General features: G+C 41.1%; 1 protein-coding gene across 3 annotated transcripts in view; it reads right to left on the bottom strand.

Annotated features, from left to right (window-relative positions):
* The window catches only part of LOC135713306 (uncharacterized), a 170906-nt gene that overhangs the window by 28031 nt on the left and 128251 nt on the right, over positions 1 to 14624 (bottom strand). The gene's annotated exons all lie outside the window — the stretch shown is intronic.

Raw genomic sequence — 14624 nt, 5'->3', positions numbered from 1 at the left:
ATTTGTGGCTCCGCAAGTGTCACACACGACTGAGCCTAGCAAATAAACGAACTAGTAAAAAAAAAGTTACAATAAAATTAAAATAATTTTTACCCACAAAGTTTTACCTGCTTTACTACCAGTCCCCAGAGAGCCAAAATATTCAAATTTGAGAGAGAAAATTTGCTCTCACTAGTTCAATTTCAATGTCTCAACATGCCATGTATTTTGATGACACTCTATTTGTGATTTCCCTTTCACAGACTCAGGCATACCAAAAGTACCGCCTCATGACAGTATTCCAACGGCTGTCGCTTTCTTTTTCCTATGACAGCCTTGAGATTGAGCTATAAGCGACAGCCCACAGTGAGGCTGTTATACGACATGCAACGTTGCCGTCTTGAGCAGTACACGACAGCTCGTTCTTAGTCATGTATTTTGTTCGTTCGGCATGACAGCCTCGGATGGTCAATCGTAACGTTCCTCGTACACACAACAAGCAGTCCGTCCAACTACCAGTATTGCGCCGGAGCTCGTTCGGTTGCTATAACGTTCGTGCTGCCCATTGCAAAATTTTCATCCGATATTTTTTTAAAACGCGCGGTCTCCGGCGAAAAATATAAGCCTACCCGACACGAACCGGACTTCTACCAAACCCCAACCCGATGTTGGCCCGACATTGACCCGACATAAACGCAGAATTGACCCTACATCGACCCGAAATTTGGTCGACGTCGATCATAAATTGACCTTACATTTATCCGACATCGGGCCGACATATCTGTTCGGGATCATTCTTCTGGGTTTCTTCCATACTCCACAGCCGTATATCAATTGTATATAATGTCTCGTGACAGCCTTTTCGTGACAGCCACTTGGGTAAGTTGAGGGATGTCGTCGGTTTGTGAAGGCTGTTATGACGACAGAAACATTGAGAACCTGGTCAAAACAAGGTTGCAAATACTCATTTCAGCTAAAATAATGTTTTTCGGAATAATAAAACCAAAAGATGGTATGATGGCATGTTTAACTTGTGACTTACAAGAAGAGGTTACAAAGTATGCGTTTGAAACATAAAACCTGTAAATTTTGCTTTCTATGAGTCACAATCAGCGATTTTCTGATCGCTGAGTGAGTGAGTGAGTGAGTGAGTGAGTTTGTGAAAAATCGCTGATTGTGACTCTCATGAAGTGAAATAAACAGGTTTAATATGTCAAACACATTCTTTGCAACCTCTTCTTGTATCCTACCAATTCAAAATTTGATCATGGCATCTAATTATTTCATAATTTAGAAAAACATTGTTTTAGCTGAAATGAGTATTTGCAACCTTGGTCATAAAGAAATGTATAAATACAGCCCATTCGGTTCACTACGTTCCAAGCACGATGATTTTAGCAAAGCGGGTATAGATGCGACTGTTCTAATACAGCTTTCATTCGTTCGTGCGTGCGCTGTTGCCAATACACTTCGAATTCAGATCTTAACGGACGGTAGCAAGCGGTAGTAAAAGCACACAAAGCAACAGTCAATTCAGGTATAAACCAACTGTCGCGAGGAGGCTGTACTATTTGGAAGCCTGCATAGACTACAAAATAGAGTACCTGACACTGCAAAACATGTCTGGTACCTCTATATATGCATTTGCTTTAACATTTGAAGTCCTTCCTTTTTTACATATTCTGCACAAAAGATACTTTCTGCCCCGCCCCATTCATGGGAATCGGCGGAAAATCCTGTGAGGGGTGAGCTATTTTGTGTGCAGAATGTGTAAAAAATGAGGGACTTCGGATGTTAATCTAAATGCATATATAGAGGTACTAGACATGTTTTGCACTGCACTGTCCTTTGTGAACAATTAACGGAAAAAAAATTATGTGTAGTTTCCGATAGAGGTCACCGCCAAAAACAGCAGTGATGGAAAATGAATTCAGAATGCTTGACAAAATGATTAATTCTGAAGAGTATTAAGGAGCATTTCAAAGAATTAATGGGCACTCTGAGCAGAACTAAAAAGGAATACCTATGATAATTCCATGGGAATTTCAGGAGAACACTAAGTGCATGCTGAGGAGAACTTCAAGTGATATTTTCAGGGAATTACTAGAATTATCAATAATATGAGGAGCATTGCAGAGTGAATTCAGAGAGTGTTCTTCAGAAGTTTTTCAAGCGTATTATGGAGGAAATTATAAAAGAACTCAATTGTTCCACAATTGGACACAGAAAACGGTCAAGATTCAAGGTTTGAGAGAAAAATGAGAAGCCTGAGGATTAGTTTTTTAAAGATTTGATGATTAGAAAATCATATGATCCAGGATTTAGAACAATTTGCATTGTTTAAGGTGTTTGATTTAAAATTAAATATTCCGTACACGGAGGGGGAATTAGGGAGAAGATTAAGGAACGTGAAGTTTTCAAGTTTCAAAACTAGCAAAAATAAGAGATGAACTAGCCTAAGGCTAAAAATCTCTTAAATAAAGTTAAAAAAAAACTAGCAAAAAATTTGAGACGCTCAACCAAATATTTCAATGAGGTTGCGAACTTGAAATTAATCAAATGGCTGAGACTTCATTGCACTAATTCTGGGATTTTTGAACTTTCTAGATCTCTCGGTGATCTGTGAATTCCGATTAGCAATTTTCCAGTTTTTTCCCGATGTTTACACGTAATTTTGGATTTTTTTTTCCGGTTGTGCGATATACATTAAAAATAAACATAACACCGAAAGCCCAAAGAAACACTAGGTTAAATAGGTCATTAGTAAGACAGCAGCATTTTTCCTGGGTCAAATTTGTCTATATTTGAACTTCCCTGAAAATTAAATCAAAAGTCTTTACAGGATTTTATTAGAATATTCTCAAACATTTCCTTATGAATCTTTTCCCAGCGTCTATTTCAGAATTCACTGAGAGTCTCTAAAAAAAAATCAGTCTAGAAAGTCTCTGCAGATCCATCCAAAAAAACCATGAAATTCACCCTTAGATTTTCATCGAATTTAAAAACATTTTCTAGGAATTCGCTGAAGTTTCCTGCTATAATTATGTTCAAAATTCGTTGTCATTCTCTTTTGAATTCCCAAGCAATTCACGTCAGAATTTTCTTCAAATTTTGTTCAGAATTATCTTGGATTTCTTTTCTAAATTCTTCTGCAATTTTGCTTAGAAGTTGTCGTAACATTCTCTAGAAATTCGTTTCGTGATGCCCTTGGAATTATACTCGGAATTTTCTTTAAATTATCATCAGAATTTCGTGCGCTCAAAATTCGATTTAAGTGGTATTTTTCACGGATCCTGGGATCATTTTCACAATTGATTTAGAATTTTTCACAGAGCAATTTAAAAAAAGGTAAAACGAAGACAATAAATCAAGAAGACTGGCAACTGTTCCATTTTCTCATACGAATGCTATGAGACAGGTACAATCGCGTCATCTGCCGCTCAAAGGTAAATGTTTCGAACGAATTGAATAGCAAAGATTACATTCTCAGAAGAAAGGTTTGTGTATTTGCTCATTTTTCAATGCGTTGCTTCCACCTTCACTCAAGCGCAGCGCCATTGTAGCTGTCACTAGGATTCTGGCAAAGTTGCCAGTCTTCTTGATATGATTTCTTCGGTTAAAGTCTAACATCAGGAAAAGTTCTTTCCAAAACTCCCTTTGATTTTATCTAAAAAAAAACTTGGTGCTATGGTGTTATCCATTCTAAAATCTTCTCAAAATTCATTCTAGTTTAGCTCAAAAATCTGCGAATTTTGAAAGGTCGAAAATCTTATTTTTTTCAAAAACTAAAGATTAAGTAAATGGGGGTTATTCCGAGAGTCGAAGCGATCTTCGTCACTAGTGCTGTGAGAAAAGGCACGTCGTGGTTACGTGACTCTGTGTGACAAAATTACTTTAACTCAAAAGAAAATAAAAGTTCAAAATAGTGACTTTCAGCGATAAATTTCAACAAATATCAAATTTTGTTTGCAATTTTTTTTTTTCGAAGTGTCTTAATAATATCAAACTATGAATTCAACTGGTGCAAGTTTGATCAAAGTAGTCGATCGCGTTCAGAAAGAACGTCAAATGGAACTCGAAAGAAGACAACATATTGTGCACAAACACCTGGAAAATCCGGAGTGGTCCGGTTCCAAGCTGGCTAAAGTTCTGAAGATGCCAAAAACAACAGTCTTTCGAGTGCTCAAAACCTACAAGGAAACCCTGAGTGTGGAAAGGAATCAGCGAACCTACGCAAAAACTGGAACCAGGGATCGTCAGCAGCGCAGCAAGGTGACGAGGTGCGTCTAAGCCAACCCCGGTCTTTCGATCCGAGATGTGGCGAGAAGGTACAACGCTAATTTTCAAACGGTGCAGAACATCCTTGCCAGGGAAGGATATATGTTGTACAAAGCCAGCAAACATCGGAAGCGGCACATGAAGCAGAATTCCGAGGCCAAAAAGCGTGCAAGGCTCTTAAACGACCGTGTTTTGACAAAACACGGGGGCTGCACTTTGATCGATGACGAAACATACTTCAAACTCGATTTTAAGAAGCTTCCGGGTCATCGACGATAACGATGACATCCCAAGATTACATCGAAGAATGCCTGGAAAGGCGTGTATTGCCGTTCATCCAGTCATCTTTTGGCCCGATTGAACAAGCTGCCACTACTCCAAGGTGGTTCTGGAGTGGTATGCTGCCAACAAGATCGGTTTTGTCCCCGTGACAATTTTTCCTAAAAATTACCATGAACAATTCGCGCCATTAAAATTAATTCCGCAGTTTTTGTGAAAGCACATCAGTCCCTTCGCGAGTTTCGCGACATCATTTAATGTTTTCGCGATTTTCACGACTGTAAGTTCAAATCCGCGAAATTCGCGAAATCTGCCCTTTTGTTACAGTTGCAGGGTAATATTTTTGCAGCTGAGTTATTAACGAAAGAGAAAGTCGATGAAGAGAATCAATCAAAGCAGGTAGGACCTTTTGAAATGTTCGTCTAGATTTGGTCAAAATAGTGAGACAGCCTCCTGCTCACCCGTGTCTCACTTCTTCCATTCGATCATTGATTTCCAATCGGTTGACAAATATCCACTCATTCCAAAATCCATATAAAGCTGTTCAAATTTACCCAACAGCCAATCGAGGCCGTGATATCTGTGAGAGCGAACAGTGACCATTATTGGCTCGATGAACGCCACCGCGGCAACCGCTACCTAACGACATTTTGCCTTCTGTCTCACAGAGCAGGAAAAAAGCACAATAATCGCCCTCCAAAACCGAATAAATCTTTTCCGGGTGGCGTGGGTGTTCGATTTGCGATCGAGCACACTTGATCTGCGATGAAATGCGATTTCTAACTAAATTTACTTACATCATCGTTTTGACTGAAGACACAACAAACACAATTCGCTTTATGTTTCTCACCGATGGTACGACGAGTAGCGCACGAACATTTTAAAGAACAACAAAGGTTACGTTTCGAATTTCTTAGGCAAAAAATTGTGACAGCTAACACACGGTTGACGGTTTTGACTTGTTCCGTTGATTGATGCCCCCGCTCTGAGTGGATGGGTGGTGCGGTGGAATATTTGTGTATCGAAAGCGCGAAAGTCACTTGACAAATTACAGACAAACTCACGGGCAAGGCGAGACTGCTTTAAACAAAGGCAAAATGTAAACTCATCTTACTCCTACGCTTGTTGCGTTTCTGCTTATTGGACAGAGAAAGGACGGAAATGTATCCAAACGACCGGACGGACCTGTTTGTTTGCATATTTACCAGCTGTCACACGGTGGTTAGAAAGCTTGTTGTAGTTCATTTCCAAAAATGGAGGGTTCTGTTATCGCCAAATCAAGATTGGGTCGATTACCTAAAGCCTAATTATGTTGGCGAAAGCTTTATTCAATAGGAACGTATGTTATGAAGACCACTAGAAGTTGATTGTAATTGCGGAATTCAAATACAAACAGAACCCGCTCGAGGACCGTCTAAATACAGTTCTACCCACGGTGGCGGCAAGTTTGTGTGTCACCCTAGCAATCACTCCACTGCTGAGTGTCGGTATTTTTGTAAACTCAATGTGTACTTTGAACCAGCAGTGTACTTTGAATGCATTCAAACACCAAATTGGTAAACGATGCACCGGGGCGGCGTGTACGCATTTGTGTTGGTGGCGCCGTCAGTGACCTGAAGTTGACTCAAGACTGCCGACAACCAACCAGGGCAAGGTTATCTATCCGCTTCGAAACGGAATATATTTTGAAGATCGACCGCTTTTGCACTCCCAACCGGTGTAACCTTGAAAACTTCGAACGGACTAGGAAGCACACGGTCATGTTCAATTTACGCCTTATTACCGTCGCGACGGCAAAGCCTGAGACGATTGCTTTCGGTTCTGCTGTTTATTTTCCTCAACAACCATCAGTATAATCATCGCGCACCGCAAAACCATTCTCGGAATGACGGAAAGCTGTTTCATCGCTACGCATAAATATGTATGTAGAGAACCTATTTGAAAATATGCAGAATAAAACAAAATTCTCGCCTTCTTGGCGTGGACCGAGAAAAAAAATGCGAAATTAAGCAATTAAAATGTATATAAATAATTTTGCGAACGCTCATTCGAAAAGTGTATGGTGGCGTTTGGGGTGTGGAGGGAATAGTGTTTGCAAAATAATTTTAATTCTACCATTTTATGTAGCCGTCGTTGAATTGAAATGAGCTCAGTGCTAGTGTGGGTGCCTTTTGGCAAAACAGCAGCAGACGATCTCTTTAAAAAAAATTTCACGCAAAAGCGCTTTTCTACCTTGTTTATTTTCTAATGTGAAAAATAGTTTCTGATTCAGTCAGGATTGACATTGGAATGTTGTGTTGTGGCTTCAAGGCTCACCTTTTATTTGCTGAATTCTATTTATGATGTCACACTCATAGGGTGGAGCACTACTTCGGCATAAGCGCCCATTTCCGTCATATCGAGCAGAAAGGTCAAATATATCAATGATTTTGACGTGAACGAATCAATCACACGTTTGGTGCGATAGTTTAGTTCAAAAGCTACAAAACAAAGCCTATAAGAACGCATAATATGAATATTTCAAGCTAAACTTTACATTAAGTCCTAAGTAACATTGATCGAATCTCTTCGTCGACTTTCTCTTTCTTTAATAACTTGAGCACATTACCGTTTCTTGTTGTGTTTGTCGAGTTTAGATGCTAGATTAAGCTTCTTTTATCGATCTGTGTGCTGAAAATACCTTTTTCTTCTTCTTATTTGCATTTCAAGCTTATTGCGTAGTGCACATTAGCTTATTGTGTGCTCTCTGCTTAGTATTCTAAATGCACTTCCGCAGTTATTAATTTAGAGCTTTCGATGCCAATACAAATGCGGCAAACACAATGATACTCTATGCCCAGGGAAGTCGAGAAAATTTCCAATCCGAAAGACCGGACAGGGAATCAAACCCGCCACCTCCGGCTTGGTAATACCGCGCCTTTACTGACTAGGCTATGAGGCTCCCTGGCTGAAAATACCTGGGAATGTCTTTACATGGCCGAGGGGATACAAGGAGAAAGTCGACGAAGAGAATCGATCAATGTTACTTAGGACATAATGCAATGTTCAGCTTGAATTTTTTCGCTTAGCAGTAGCAATGTAAAGAGAAAATTGACGAAGAGAATCGATCATTGCAACGCTCACAGTCGAATTTCAGTACCTAGCACTGTAAAAAACTTTTTTGACTTTAAATGATCTTTATTTCTTGTGTTTGTGTGGTAACATGTATGAATTTTCAAGTGACACAGATGCGTCTTTTCAACTTTAGTACATTTGAGATTTTAATTATTATTTACAGTTCCTAGTCCTATCAAGCCTGTTTTAAAGTATGACCACCTTGGTGGGATTGAATTGGAAAAAGGAGACTACTTATAACTACTATTTACAACTACAACTAACCTACAACTACTATATAAACCTAACCTACTATATACAAATTGTTTATCAAAGCATGTTCTGATGTATTGCATTTCTGCACAAACCTAGCCTTAATGTCATCAATTTTGAAATCTAATTTTGGAACATTTGCCTCTTGGTGGAGATCTGAAATTCTTGTGTCAAAGGGACGATCAAGGATCATCCTAAGTAACTATTCTGTTCTGAGCGACTTGGATTTTGTTCCTGTGAGTCTGTGCACATGATTCCCACACCGGAGCTGCGTAGAGGATCGCAGGTGCTATAATTTGTTTGTAGACAGCCAGTATGGGTGATTGCCGATGGAGGAACATCATTGTTTGTGTTTTGGAGGCATTGATTTTGATTTTCCACGTGGTGACATAATCAGCAAAGGCGTTAAGGCATCGTTGAAGTTTGTTCGCTCTTTCGCGAGGCATCCTACCCTTGACGGTTATTGCGGTATCATCTGCGAACAGGAAGAACACGGGAGGAATGTCAGAAGTGTAGATGCTGTAAAGCAAAGGGCCCAACAGACTTCTTTGCGGAACACCTGCTGCGATGGAGAACGTGTTTGAAAGGCAGCCATTCAACGATACCCTGAACGACCTTTGATGAAGGTAGTTACGGGTGATTTTAACAATATGCAAAGGAAAGTTGAAGTTACAAAGCTTGTATGCAAGCCCATTGTGCCAGACATTGTCAAACGCTTTCTCAACGTCTAACAATGCCATGGCTGTGGACTTGGATGCAGCCTTGTTACTTCGGATGTTATTCATCACCTGTACTAGCTGATGATTTGTGGAGTGCCCCTTCCTGAACCCGAGCTGTTCCGCTGAGTTCGTTCAAGGCTACCGGCTTGAATAAGCCGGTATTTGTCAGAAACAGGTGTAGCGTCGATGAGTTGCCCGTCGGTGAGATGAATGTTGGCTCATTCGAAAACCAAACGGAGTACACCCCATGCTGCGAGTGGTCGAACAGCAGACGACCGTTCTGGTTCTGCTGGTAGTTACACCAGGCCTCGTGGCGAGCATTTAGATCTCCTCCAACTACGAAGCGGGAAACGGTACAGGTCCTTCTTGAATTTAGCCGCTAGTCCACTGCTGGCGGCACACTGTCGAGGGCAGTAGACAGCGATGAACTGGACGTATCCAGTCGACGACTCCACCTCCACACCAAGGGCCTCGATGATAGAGGTGCGGATATGGAACAGAGTGTGGTATTTTATTCGTTTCTTGACGACGGCCGCAACGCAACACCACCCCCTGCATCTGGTGCGATCAAGTCGAATAATGTTGTGGTCAGGCAACCAGAAGCTGTCGCCGGACTTTAGATGGATCCCGGTTAGAAGACCCACGTCGATGCTGTGCTTGCGGAGGAAGTCGGCAAGCTCAATCTGCTTACCTCTTACCTCTTAGCAAGCATTAAGATAGCGATGTTAGCGGTTTAGACACCATACTGGATGATGAACTTACCGAGCACTTGGATCTGTTCGGGCTTATTGCGGCACTTACGTAGAGCACCGGTCATGTTGATGAAAATCTCCATCAGTTCATCCGCTGAGAATAGATCGGGATTATTTGTTTGAGCTGTTGGTTGTCTCCAGAATCCAGGGGGATGGAGGGCTTTGTCCAACAGAAGATCCAGACGTTTCTTGAGGGGGGGAGGAGCGCGGATCGCACCCGTGACGCTTGTCCATGAAGAGGCGGAAAGTCCCTCGCCCTGAAAGCTGGGGTCTTATCCTTTCTTCGTCCTGGTTGATTGTTGGGGGACGTCTGTTTTCGAATGCGCTTGAAATCCTCGCGTTTAGGGCACTGCTTGTCGGATCCTTGGTGAGCACCACCACATTTGGCGCATTTGGATGCCACAGGTTTATTCACAGCACATTCGGAGGTGCCGTGGTTTTGAGCGCAATTGCCACAGCGTGGCTTAATGTTGCAGTTTCCGGTGCCGTGTCCAAAGTTCAGACACCGTTGGCACTGAGTCACATCGCGATGACCGCCACGATATAACTCAAAGCGGATGATGATCGAATTGATGGAGCGGATGGCTTTCAGCGCGTTTAGCGTCACAGTTCTCTTCTGGAAGTGTGCCACGAAAAGGCAGTCCAGATACGCCTTCACATTTTCGTCCTTCCTTGTCATCCGATAGACGGCGGGCCAGCTTGTACCGGCCCCTGATTTCATGTTCGATAAACTTCGGATCGAAATTTGGTATGCCCCTGACGACGACCTTGAACGGTTTTTCATCGAGGATGTCGTGGTTGAAGAATTTCACCTTGGAAGTCCTCAGGTGGGCGATGACCAAGTTATACTGCCGACTCTACCTAACTTGAATTCGGCTTTGACGCCCAGCGATGCCAGATCCGCGATAAGCTCGTTAAGATGGGCATTTTTCACTGCCAGCTGAGGTAGCTTCACTCTTGCCGCGCTCATGTCGGCAGCATTTTCTTTTACGGTAGCGTCATCGAAATATCCGTTCGTCGATGAGGCATCGTCACGACCAATCGTGCATTCGGACTGGCCCCGATTCTTCTTCCTCTTCTTGCGTTTTTTTTCCGTCATAGCTGGCTGGATATTCCCATCCATGGGGAGTACACCCGAACTTCCTTCACCGGGCTTTGCGAGCGAATCTTCCCCATTTCGGGGCACGCACACACACAAAACCGCGAAAGAGAGAGCGTAAACATTATCGCCACGAACTTTTCGAACAACTCGAGAGAGCGAGCTAACACCGAACTGAACTGCTTGACTTACAACTCAACGGTAGCTCTATTTATGCTAAGAGAATAGCATTGTAAGTCCCTCTTACTTGGAGAATCATGCAATCAAACGGCTTGTTATGCCTCGCCCCCATCAGCAAAAAATCCGGGATTTTATAAACCGTTCTAAAGCATAATTTTCCAAGTAGGATGGACTTACATAGCTAATCTAAAAGCATAAATAGATGTAACGTCTGAAAATTTCAGTGCTTGGTACAGAAATCTGTAATTTGTGTAGGGAAATCCTTTTTTTTTCCACCACAGAAACAACCCGTTTTCTTATGTAAAAGAATGGATGTGCGGAGGGAGGGGGCTTTCAGAAGTTGTGACCGGCTATGTATTAAGTATATCAAAACACGCTCCGAGGGGGAAGGGGGGTTAATTGGTCAAACAAAATCTACGTCATTTATGGATGGTACCTTTTACTTTTTACTTGCAAGGCTGTGACCCAATTGGCGAGTTAAATTTAACTCATAGTTAAAAGTGACAGTTGAGTAATCGAATAACCCTGCTGGCGACCGTCGCTGAGTTGTGTTTGAAAACTGATCAATTTTCGGGATTTTCGAACATTGAAAAAAAACCATTGAAAAGCTTACGAAGTGTCACGTTTAAACACGAGTTAAATTTAACTCGGCAATTGGAACACAGTCCAAGAAGTATTTCAGGATTACTTTTTCGAAGGTGTAACCTCTACCGAGTTTCCAACCTGAAATACAATGTTTTAGTGGTAGTTTTGCAAATATACCATATTACAAAATTGTACGTAAATATAAATCACATGCAAGTTATGTTTTGGTTTATATAATTAAAAAAAAATAAACGATTCAAGTAATTACTAAGTTTTTCATGGGATTTTCGTATTATTTTAGTCTAGTAAAGTAGTGCATCGTGACCACGCCGTGCTGGAAATAAAATTTCCAAAAACACGAGCATGATGGCAAAAATAAGGGATGTGTCGTCAAAATGGCACTATACGCTACTCTATAGAGACTGGTAGGAGATAGACAAGATATTTTCGAAAATAGGTAGTCTAGGCACTCTTCTGCTCGAATGGTCATCGATAGCTACGAACGATAAGAGATGAACTAGCCTCAGGCTAAAAATCTCTAAAATAAAGATTAAAAAAAAAAAAAAAAAGCTACGAACGAAGCCCGGCTCTCCCACGGCCCGAATGACGAAGAGCGCGCAATACCCGAGAGCGCGATTCGTGCATCACGTGATCGTAGGTACGATACATAGATGGGGTGATCATCATCCGATTTTGAATCTGCCCCCACTGGGCTATATAAGCCCAGCTTCCCCAAGGATCGGCCTCTTTTTTCCTGGGAAAGCAACAAGTAAAGTTCGGTGATTCTAAAAGTTAACTAAAAGTTTTTTTTCTAAAAAGTATTGCTAAACGTTAAGGAGATAGTCTCACAGTATTATAGTGCTAATCGCATAGGAGTTTCGACTCGCACGTTAGTAGGACAGTTAGAGCTAGTGGCTAATTGCAAAGGAGCTTCGTGCTCGCTAGGCCTAAGTGTTCAGTGTCCCGAAACCACGTGCATATAGACGAACGATCACCGTTGAAGAAAATCCGTGGTTCAGTGATAAGTGCTTCCCAGAGATCCGAACAGGTCCGTCCGTTACCATACGGTTCCTTCCACGGGATCTGTCTAACATCCCCATCACTTTTGGCCAGCAGTGCTGGAACATCCGTTTCGGCAAAAGGTGCTAAAATTCCCGTCCGGCATTGGAGCTGGAATCCGCAGCAGCAACGGTCAAAAGATTTGGCCACGGTTCATCGAGAGCAGCAGCGACGGCAGAAGAGTGAGTCAAAATTTATCTCCTTTTCGTAAACCCTTCTGGTTATAATAAAACCCATTTGAAGTCATCCTAGAATCTTTAAATTTTGAGTCGCGTTCATTACTTGCATGCACTGAACTTGATTACAGGTTGAGAACTCAAAAAAAGGTGAGTTTTTTCTAGCTACGGTGTGCCGACCCTGAGCGGCGTGAAAAGAGGTGTGCTAGCTAGCCGTTAGTTACAAAGGGACGTATCAGCGTTTGTAAACGCATTTGATCGTCAATTTGGCATAACTGGTAGCTCACCCACGCATGCTAACACTACCATCAGATAGGGGAAATTTTCTCCTACCTGTTATAGTGGTGTTAGTATGCGTGGGCGAGCATAAGTTACGCCAAACCGACGATAAAATGCGTTGTTTAAAAGCTAATATGCCCTTTCGAAAAAGTAATCGAGATTTGTAGAACGCGGGCTATCACTCAGACAAGGAGGTTGATTCACTTCGGAGCGCTTGCGCCATCAAGGCAACGGCGCTGCCAGCAGTCAGTGATCTCGACGGGAAAGACGCGCAAGGTTCGAGGTGGAAAACTCGAACACTGCGCGCTTGACAGGAACCGCTGCCTTTCTACTGCTGCTGCTACCTGTTCACTCACCGTCCGAAGCGAAAATGAGTTGAGGCACAAAAGTAGCGCTCTTTTATAATTTTTCAGATTCTAGCAGCACGATGTGCATCCAACTGGTACTTGATTATGACGACTGGGTTTGGGGAGAACGTTTATTTCATGAAAACAGTGATAAAATTATCGCTTTTTATTTGAAAATTTATCAACAGTTTTTTTTTATGGAAAATTGTAAAATAATTTAATGTAGCAGATTTAGAGAGTTATTTCCTATCGATTGATGTATTTGGATTTTAATTTCATCTATAAATGACAAAGTTATAAGCGTTCAAAACCTTACACCTTTTCGTGACGGTCGCAATTTTAGATTTTCGATTTACCCCCAGTACCTTCCCGTAAGACGTAGTCTACGTCAAAATGGATTAGATTTTTTCATAAAATCATAATATGTCAATGATTTATCTGATCAAAATGACATTTGAGAAAAAAATGTAGGTAATTACACTCAGGTCTTTTTTTACACGGGGGATACGGTCCGTGTAAAAAAAAACCGTGTAAAAAAAAACCTACGAGATTTTGATTTTTCGCATGCTTAAATGTTTTTAAAAAATCGGATTTTGATGCCATTTGTAATTAAAGCATGATATGGTCCATATAGACATATTTTACACCAAAAATTGTGATTTTTTTTAAGTATGCCATTCGATTACAAATAGCTCGAAACGGATAATGTGATTGGAATCAAGTCGATAGGTTGTATCGTTGTCGAGAAATCGTTTAAAACGTACCGTGTAAATAGTGGAAAACCGTGTTAAAAAAAACCGAGTAAAAAAACCGTGTAAAAAAAGACTTCAGTGCATATGATTTGTTGAAAATATCGAATAGAATAAATGCGTCATTTTTGACGCTAGTGGTCCTTCTTTTGGCCCATTTAAAATGTCCGTCTTGTTCATTCTTTTTCACATTTATATCGATCATAGGATTACATTTCAATGAGGCCCTAGGGTCAATAAGTGAAGCACTAGTGCCATAACTGGTACAACTACATTTTGATTTATTTTTCAAAGTAGCCGACTTTTAGCTGACATTATTTTGATTTTTTTTTTTCAGCCGAAATTAATGGAATTTTCCCGAAAAGGAATTATGTTTTCCTACAACTTTCCCAAGTAACCACCAAACCCGCTAACTACCCGATAATCGCCCTTTTTGAGATATAAGGTATATATAGGGTTTCCTAACTTTATATCAGTCGTATATCACCTTATATTGCAAAAAGGGCGATTAGCGGGTTTGTTGGTTACTTGAGTTGTCTCAGGCGTCATTTTGTTGTTTGCAGCAACAAATGAATTATTGAAAAGTTGCAAATGTTTAAAATGACCAAATCGGGAATCTAAAATGTACTGTAAATAATTACATAATTTCCAGGTAAAACACTAAAATTTTACACCTAACAACCTTTTCCATCAAATCAACTATAATATATATAGATCGTTAATATAGAGCACAATTCCCAAACATTCAATTTTAATCAAACAACCAGCTTGCAGCAA

The sequence above is a fragment of the Ochlerotatus camptorhynchus genome, unplaced genomic scaffold, assembly GCF_037179485.1.
Source record: "Ochlerotatus camptorhynchus isolate MF236.1 unplaced genomic scaffold, CSIRO-AGI_Acam_v1.1 ptg000550l, whole genome shotgun sequence".
NCBI lineage: Eukaryota > Metazoa > Arthropoda > Insecta > Diptera > Culicidae > Ochlerotatus > Ochlerotatus camptorhynchus.
The sequence above is the reverse complement of the archived record's forward strand: the minus strand, read 5'-3'. Positions and strand labels throughout refer to the sequence as shown.